The sequence below is a fragment of the Aulonocara sp. 'chitande type north' Nkhata Bay genome, linkage group LG11, assembly GCF_057382095.1.
Source record: "Aulonocara sp. 'chitande type north' Nkhata Bay isolate Kocher_YH1m ecotype deep benthic linkage group LG11, A_spYH_male_GT1.1, whole genome shotgun sequence".
NCBI lineage: Eukaryota > Metazoa > Chordata > Actinopteri > Cichliformes > Cichlidae > Aulonocara > Aulonocara sp. 'chitande type north' Nkhata Bay.
This window is the reverse complement of record NC_141354.1, coordinates 13857680-13867277: the sequence shown is the minus strand read 5'-3', so window position 1 is coordinate 13867277 and position 9598 is coordinate 13857680. Positions and strand designations below refer to the sequence as shown.

The 9598-nt window shown below is 50.0% G+C and overlaps 1 pseudogene; it reads right to left on the bottom strand.

The window, feature by feature from the left end:
- Window positions 1-4778: 4778 nt before the first annotated feature.
- Window positions 4779-8187, bottom strand: LOC147318627 (uncharacterized; annotated as a pseudogene).
- Window positions 8188-9598: the final 1411 nt, after the last annotated feature.

Genomic DNA, 9598 nt, shown 5'->3' with positions numbered 1-9598 from the left:
GGAAGGAATAAAATATAAAAATTAAGGTTAAAAATGAAATAACTGTACAACACAAATTAGAATGAAGGGTAAATTTAAATGGGAAAGAATAAGATAAAATATATAAATTAAAGTTGAAAATAAAATAACTGTACAACAAAATAAACAGTATAGAACTATATAAGAATGTATGAAGAAATATAAATAAATAAATATATATATACAGGGAGTGCAGAATTATTAGGCAAGTTGTATTTTTGAGGAATAATTTTATTATTGAACAACAACCATGTTCTCAATGAACCCAAAAAACTCATTAATATCAAAGCTGAATGTTTTTGGAAGTAGTTTTTAGTTTTAGCTATTTTAGGGGGATATCTATGTGTGCAGGTGACTATTACTGTGCATAATTATTAGGCAACTTAACAAAAAACAAATATATACCCATTTCAATTATTTATTTTTACCAGTGAAACCAATATAACATCTCCACATTCACAAATATACATTTCTGACATTCAAAAACAAAACAAAAACAAATCAGCGACCAATATAGCCACCTTTGTTTGCAAGGACACTCAAAAGCCTGCCATCCATGGATTCTGTCAGTGTTTTGATCTGTTCACCATCAACATTGCGTGCAGCAGCAACCACAGCCTCCCAGACACTGTTCAGAGAGGTGTACTGTTTTCCCTCCTTGTAAATCTCACATGTGATGATGGACCACAGGTTCTCAATGGGGTTCAGATCAGGTGAACAAGGTGGCCATGTCATTAGTTTTTCTTCTTTTATACCCTTTCTTGCCAGCCACGCTGTGGAGTACTTGGACGCGTGTGATGGAGCATTGTCCTGCATGAAAATCATGATTTTCTTGAAGGATGCAGACTTCTTCCTGTACCACTGCTTGAAGAAGGTGTCTTCCAGAAACTGGCAGTAGGACTGGGAGTTGAGCTTGAATCCATCCTCAACCCGAAAAGGCCCCACAAGCTCATCTTTGATGATACCAGCCCAAACCAGTACTCCACCTCCACCTTGCTGGCGTGTGAGTCGGACTGGAGCTCTCTGCCCTTTACCAATCCAGCCACGGGCCCATCCATCTGGCCCATTAAGACTCACTCTCATTTCATCAGTCCATAAAACCTTAGAAAAACCAGTCTTGAGATATTTCTTGGCCCAGTCTTGACGTTTCAGCTTGTGTGTCTTGTTCAGTGGTGGTCGTCTTTCAGCCTTTCTTACCTTGGCCATGTCTCTGAGTATTGCACACCTTGTGCTTTTGGGCACTCCAGTGATGTTGCAGCTCTGAAATATGGCCAAACTGATGGCAAGTGGCATCTTGGCAGCTGCACGCTTGACTTTTCTCAGTTCATGGGCAGTTATTTTGCGCCTTGGTTTTTCCACACGCTTCTTGCGACCCTGTTGACTATTTTGAATGAAACGCTTGATTGTTCGATGATCACGCTTCAGAAGCTTTGCAATTTTGAGACTGCTGCATCCCTCTGCAAGATATCTCACTATTTTTGACTTTTCTGAGCCTGTCAAGTCCTTCTTTTGACCCATTTTGCCAAAGGAAAGGATGTTGCCTAATAATTATGCACACCTGATATAGGGTGTTGATGTCATTAGACCACACCCCTTCTCATTACAGAGATGCACGTCACCTAATATGCTTAATTGGTAGTAGGCTTTCGAGCCTATACAGCTTGGAGTAAGACAACATGCATGAAGAGGATGATGTGGACAAAATACTCATTTGCCTAATAATTCTGCACTCCCTGTACTCACAATAACAGCAGCTGTACAAGTATTAACTGGAAATGAAGAATATAGTAACCAGTGTTGTGCAATCCACATTATGTCTTGTGCAGTGCAAATATGCTTAAAGTGATTTAAGTGATGAAGTGAAAACAATGTCCAGAATGTCCAGTGTGTGTGTAAGAACCATATGTGTGGGTCAGTACTGTGTGGTGTGTGATTGAGAGACCGTATCGCCTGCGGGAAGAAGCTCCTCCTCAGTCTCTCTGTGTTGGTCTTCAGGGAGCGGAATCGCTTTCCTGACCTCAACAGAGAGAACAGTCTGTTGTTGGGATGGCTGAGGTCCTTCACGATCTTCCTGGCCTTGGTCCAGCACCGCCTGCTGTAGATTGAGTGCAGGTCAGGGAGCTCGGAGCGGATGGTGCGCTCAGCTGACCGCACAACCCTCTGTAGAGCTCGTCTGTCCTGCATGGTGCTGTTCCCGAACCAGGTTAAGATGTTTCCCGTCAGGATGCTCTCTATGGTGCACGAGTAAAAGTTCCTGAGCACCTTGGAGGGCAGTTGGAAGTCTCTCAAGCGTCTGAGGTGATAGAGACGCTGACGGGCCTTTTTCACCACGGTGTTGATGTGACAGGACCATGACAGGTCCTGCGTGATGTGAACTCCGAGGTATTTGAAGCTGTCCACTCTCTCCACTGGGCACTCGTTGATGACGGGGGTCTGGTAGTTCCTCTCCTGCTTAGTGCTGAAGTCCACTATCAGCTCCTTTGTCTTACTGACGTTTAGAAGGAGGTTGTTCCTCTGGCACCAGTTCTCCAGATTCCTAATCTCCTTCAGGTAGGCCGTCTCGTTGTTATCAGAGATCAGGCCCACCACGACGGTGTCGTCAGCAAACTTGATGATGGTGGTGGAGCTGGTAGTGGCCACACAGTCATATGTGTACAGAGAGTACAGCAGGGGGCTCAGAACACACCCCTGGGGGGCTCCAGTGCTGAGAGTGGTGGAGGCTGAGACATGTCCGCCCATCCTTACTGCCTGTGGTCTGCCAGTTAGGAAGTTGGAGATCCACTGACACATAGATGAGCTGAGTCCCAGATGCTCCAGCTTGGTGGTGAGTGTGGAGGGAATTATGGTGTTAAATGCAGAGCTGTAGTCTATGAAGAGCATTTTAACATAATTCCCCCTTCTAGTGTCCAAGTGAGTGAGTGATGTGTGGAGGAGATGAGAGATGGCATCGTCTGTGGAACGATTTGGACGGTAAGCAAACTGTAGTGGGTCCAGTGTGTCTGGTAGTGAAGAAATGATGAAGTCTCTGACCAGGCGTTCAAAGCACTTCATCACTACTGAGGTGAGGGCTACAGGGCGATAGTCATTGAGAGAAGCAGGGTGGGGTTTCTTCGGGACAGGAACAATGATGGACTCTTTGAAGCATGTGGGGATCACCGACTGAGATAAAGAGATGTTGAATATCTCAGTGAACACAGGAGCTAGCTGGTATGCGCAGTCTCTGAGGATACGACCTGGGATGCCGTCTGGTCCTGCTGCTTTCCTGGTGTTCACTCTCTTGACGGCTCTCCTTACTTCATGCTCGGAGATGACGAGAACGTTTCCGGTGCTGGCAGTATCTTCCTGTCTGCAGCCGTTAGCGCCGCTAGCACTAGCATTGTTGGAGTCCTTAGCTGCAGCCTCGAAGCGAGCATAGAAAGTGTTCAGCTCGTCTGCCAGAGTCACGGCCGCATTCGTCATACCGGTTGTTGGTGCTTTATAGTCCGTTATTGTCCTTAGTCCCCGCCACAGGCTCCTAGAGTCACTCTGTTGGAGTTGTGACTCTAGTTTCCTCCCGTAGCGCTGCTTCGCCTCTTTCACCGCCCTCCGCACGTTATATGACGCGGCTTTGTACGGGTCCATGTCCCCCGTCGTGAGTCCCGTGTTGTAGGCAGCGGTGCGGGATCTCAGAGCGTCGCGGATGGTTTTATCCACCCACGGCTTCTGGTTGGGAAACGTTGTGATAGTCTTTGTCTCCACGGTATCATCCACTAGTTTCCCAATGAATCCCACAACTGCTTCCGTAAACACGTTGACATCATCATCGGAGCTGTTTCTGAACATGCCCCAGTCTGCGTCATCGAGTGCGTCCTTTAACGCGGCCACCGATTGATCTTCCTCTGAACCGGAACTTCCTGTTTCAGCCTTTGTTTGTATTTTGGCATGAGGAAGATGGCGGGGTGATCGGATTTGCCAAACGGAGGGCGGGATTGTGCCTTGTAGCCGTCCTTGACCGTAGTGTAGCAGTGGTCTAGTGTCCTTTCACCTCTGGTGGGGCAGGTGATGTGTTGATAAAAGTTCGGCGCTGCGCGTTTGAGGTTGGCACTATTAAAGTCCCCCGTCACAATAAGCGCAGCGTCCCGGTGTTGTGTCTGGTGCTGTGTGAGTGCCTCATGCAGCTCGCATAAGGCGGTGACCGTGTCCGCTTGTGGTGGAATATAAACGGCACTTACAATGACCGATGTAAATTCCCGAGGTAGATATAAAGGACGACACATGATGGACAGTAGTTCCAGATTTGGTGTGCAGGAGCGTGTGAGAGGAACAACGTTCGCACTGTTGCACCAGTTGTTGTTCACCAGTTTCCACAAACACCCATTGTAAAACGAATAGTTATGTCTATAACCTCTGTTCCCTGAAGGAGAGGAACGAGGTACAACACATAAGTATGGGATATCACGCCCTCGCGTGTCCTGGCTGAAGAAACCTTTAATCACGCCTTTAAGGCAGATGACATGTGATGACACGCGCATGGCCCCGCCTGCACATATAGCCGCTGTCATCACAGTCATCCCTCAGTTCGATAGCCGCTCTTCACCAAGCCAAACTGCTCAGTGGGGCCACCTTGTGTTGTACCTCGTTCCTCTCCTTCAGGGAACAGAAGTTATAGACATAACTATTCGTTCCCTTTCAGTCGATTTACTCGGTACAACACATAAGTATGGGACATATATACACGCCCCACAGAGCAGCCACCGAACTGGAATCGGACCACCACATCCTTAGTGAATGGTAGACCCAGCAGAAAGGACAGCATGAGCCATCGAAGGGGCTGTAACGTCCAACCGATAAAACCGCACAAAAGTGTGCGGTGATGCCCAACTAGCTGCCGCACAAATATCAGCTACAGGCACCCCTTTAAAAAGAGCCCATGAGGTTGCCATCCCCCTGGTGGAATGAGCTCTCACCCCGTGGGGCAAAGCAAGACCAAGCCGTATGCCAGTGAGATAGCTTCTATAACCCAGTGGGACAGCCTCTGTTTCGACAGAGCTCTACCTCTATTTGGATTAGCGAAGCAGACAAACAGCTGGTCACATAAACGCACATTCTGAGTGCGCTCAATGTAGGTGCGTAGCACACGCACTGGACAAAGAGAATGCATCCTCCTCTGCTCCTCAGATGCAAAAGGAGGGGAGCAAAAGCTCAGCAACTCAAACTCCATTGAGCTAGAAGATGCAGGCATGATCTTGGGAAAATAGGCAGCATTTGGACGCAATACGACCTTGTGGCCATCAGAAGAGAACTGTGTGCAGGAGGGATGCACAGAGAGCGCATGAAGGTCACCCACTCGCTTTGCCGAAGCCAAAGCGAGAAGTAATGCAGTCTTTTATGAAAGAAATTTCATATCCACAGACTCAATGGGTTCAAACGGGGGGCTACAAAGGGCCTCCAGCACCAAAGACAAGTCCCAAGCAGGGACACTGGACTTAAGCACGGGCCTCAGCTGGCGAACTCCTTTCAGAAAATGTATGGCGAGGGGATGTGCACCTGGTGTCACCCCGTCAAAGCCAATATGACAAGCAGATATAGCTGCCAAATAAACCTTAATTGTCGAAAATGAAAGGCCCTTATCCAGCAGCTCCTGCAGGAATGTCAAAACATCCACAATAGAGCACTGAAATGGGAGAATGTGGCGGTCCTGGCACCATTGCTCGAAGGCTCGCCATTTGTAAGCATACAAGCCTCTAGTAGATGAGGCCCTAGCGCTCTGAATTGTCGCTATCACACTAGGTGGCAAACCCTTAGCAATCAAGTTTAACCTCTCAGCAGGTAAGCTATAAATACCTTGGAGTACACATTGACAATAAACTGGACTGGGCTAAAAACACCACAGCACTTTACAGGAAGGGCCAGAGTCGTCTCTATTTTTTGAGGCGACTGAGGTCCTTCAACATCTGCCAGAAAATGCTGAGGATTTTCTATGAGTCTGTGGTGGCCAGTGCGATCCTCTATGCTGTTGCATGCTGGGGGAGCAGGCTGAGGGTCGCAGATGCCAACAGACTTAATAAACTGATCCGTAAGGCCAGCAATGTTGTGGGGATGGAGCTGGACTCCCTCAAGGTGGTGTCGGAGAGGCGGATGCTGTCCAAGATAAAGACAATGTTGGATAACACCTCCCACCCACTCCATGACATGTTGGTCAGTCACAGGAGCTCGTTCAGTGAGAGACTGAGATTACCGAAAAGCACCACTGAATGACACAGGAAATCATTCCTGCCTGTGGCCATCTCCCTGTACAACGCATCCACTTAACACACTGTTTGCTGCTACAACTACACATGTTTCTTTTCCAAATATTTATTTATAAGTGACTTATGTATGTATGTATGTATGTATATATATGTATATATTGTACTATTCTTAGTTAGCGTATTGTCTGTCTTGTCTTAATGTTGGTTTAAAATGGAGCACTGTAACAAAAAATAATTTCCCCCAGGGATCAATAAAGTATTCTGATTCTGATTCTGATTCTGATAAGCATGAAGGCGCCACAGATCTGGGTGCGGATCAAACACTTTTCCTCCCGCCTGAGAGAGGAGATCCCTGCAGAGAGGAAGCTGCCAAGGACTCGCTGCTAGCAGGCTGATTATCTCTGCATACCACGACCTTGTGGGCCACCAAGGGGCCACTAGAATCAGAGAGAGGGAATGCCAACGCACTCTCTCTAGAACTGGAGATATCATTTCCACTGGGGGAAATGCATACAGGAGCACGTCTGGCCATTGGTGCGCTAGCGCGTCCAAGCCCAAGGGTGCATCGTGGTCGATTATGGAGAAGAACAGGGGGCAGTGAGTATTTACCCTGGAAGCAAAAAGATCTATTTGCGCCTTGCCTAATAGGTCCCAAATCTGAGCCACTATTAAAGGGTGTAACCTCCATTCTCTCACCAGAGGACCCCCCCGTTGAGAGAAGGTCGGGCCCCAGGTTCAGGTGGCCCGGGACATGGGTGGCTCTTAGAGAGAGAAAATGAACACTGCACCATAACAGCAGAGAGCGAGACAGGAGCAGCCCGGGCTCCCTCCAAGGACTGAGAGCTAGCATGCAAGACGCGGTTACCGGCAGCCTCCTCCAGAGGTGACGCGATGCACACAAACGGTGAGAGAGAGTCCAGCGCTGAAACGCTCTCATTTTTAACAGTCCAAGTGGCACTACGGCGATCAAAGATGCCATCATGCCCAACAAGCTTAATATCGTCTGGAAACGCAGTCTGCGTCCCAAATGAAACTGAGCGAGGCAGCGATGAAACGCGGCCACTCTGTGCTCCGACAAACGCGCGCGGCTGGAAAGCGAGCATATTTCCAAACCGAGAAAAGTAATCTGCTGACTCGGGATTAGCGAGCTCTTTTGAAAGTTCACAGAGAACCCCAGTGTCTGAATGTGTGACAGAACCAGCAACAGCTGTGTCTCTACCTGCTCTCTGGAGCAAGCTACGAGAGCCCAGTCGTCTAGGTAGGCTAAGATGCGGATTCCTCTCTCTCTGAGGGGCGCTAGTGCTGCCTCGGCACATTTCGTAAAGGTGCGAGGAGCAAGCGACAGCCCGAACGGCAGCACTAGGTATCCGTAGGCTACGCCCTCGAATGCAAACCTCAGAAACTGCTTGTGTTTCGGGTGTATAGCCACATGAAAATAAGCATCTGTTAGATCGATTGTTGCAAACCAATCTCCCGAGCCGACCGCATTCAAGAGCTGTCTGAGTGTTAGCATCTTGAACCTGTACGTTCGTAGATACGTGTTCAAGACTCGCAGGTCGAGGATGGGACGAAGCCCTCCCCCTTTTTTCGGAACAACAAAATAACGGCTGTACCAACCTTTGTCTGTCTCCGAAGCGGGGACCACTCGTATTGCTCTTTTCTGCAATAGCGCCTTTATTTCCTCTCTGAGTATCATGGCCGCCTCGGTGTTGACAGTCGTGTTTACGACTCTTTGGAAACGAGGCGGCTTGACCCGGAACTGCAACCGGTAACCCATGGCAACAGTTCGCAGCACCCATGGAGAGGGGGCGCAAGCGCAGCACTGAGGGAAGTCAGCAGCCAGCCGGCTGACCGTCGGCGGGGCGTTGTCGCCCCCCAGTGTGTCGTCACCCCCCAGTGTGTCTGCAGGGGACTGCATCACCTGCCTGACCTGGCACATTCTGCCTGCAGGCTGAGCATTTGTGATTGTTTGAGAATAAACAACACTCTTTATTGATTTTAACATGGAAACATGTACATTTATACATTTTGTTGGAGGCACCTTTTCTAAGGCACAACAATGAAAAATAGCGGGAACACTCGATGTGGTCACCTGAACATTTAACACACCTGAACAGGGAGTTACCTGAGGCATTTTGTGTGCAGGGGTTTTGTGCTTGGGAGACAGTGTTAGGAAAGTGCAGCGCCTTCTGGGGCTGACAACCTGAACAGAACTTAAGCGGCACCTCTTGTGCGGCAACAGAGGGGTAAAAACAGCGTCTCCCTGCTGCTGGACCCCCTCTCCACTCGAAACCACAGCTAGGAGGGCTGAGGCTTCTTCCTCCTGGGCGTCGGGTCCCGCCGGGGGCCCGAGGGTGGGCCTTTGCTCCAGGCCGACTGGCGTGGAGCTCGGGCCGGAGGATGTGCTCTCGCTGGCGGCACACCCATTTCAGCAGTGGGCGCCGGTCTCTTGCCAGTCGGCAGAGGAGCGGCGGGCCTGTGAGAACTAGCTGCGGGCTTGGGTTTCGGCTGACGTCTGGGGATGATGTCGCACAGAGCTTCCGTCTGCTTCTTCCTCAGATCGAATCTAGCCTGAATGGCTTCAAGTGAATGTCCGAATAACCCAGCCGCAGACACTGGTGCATCCAGATATACAGCCCTGACCCTATCCGGGACGTCAGAGAGGGTCAGCCACAGGTGCCTCTGCGCCACTACTGTTGAAGCCATCCCTCTGCCCAGGGAGAGCGCTGCACAGCGAGACGCACGGAGGATGTAATCTGTGGCGACTCTGACCTCGTTAAGAAGAGGTGCCAGCGGGCTGTCATCAGGAACCAGCGATCCGAGCTCCGCCAGGCACATTGCCTGGTACGTCTGGAGCATGGTGACAGAGCTCATGGCGCGAGCAGTGCCGGCCTGAGCTCGATAAATCTTCTCCAGCTGCGAAGCAGAGAATCTGCAGTGCTTGGACGGCAGAGTTGCGGGGCCGCCGACACCATGGTTATGGGACGGGGCCAGATGAGCAGCCAGAGACGGCTCTATAGGGGGTGGGTTAGTTAAGCCAGCCCCCTCAGCGCCGTCCAATTCCATGTACTGTCCATAGCCGGGCACAGTGACGCGGGTAGACAGAGGTTTGTCCCATGATGCTGTTAGCTCGCAGAGAAAGTCTGGGAACATGGGAAGGCAGTTTTTGGCCGTTGCGGGCTCCGGTGGGAGGAAAAACCCCGCGAACCGCGACGGCTTCTGAGCTGGCGGAGGAGAGGGTCAGTCCACCTGCAGCTTCTCAGCAGCACGGCGAAACAGGGAGAAAAGAGAGGTGTCATCGTGGCCGACCGGCGCAGCAGCGGCAGTACATTGGGCCGACAATGAGCTCT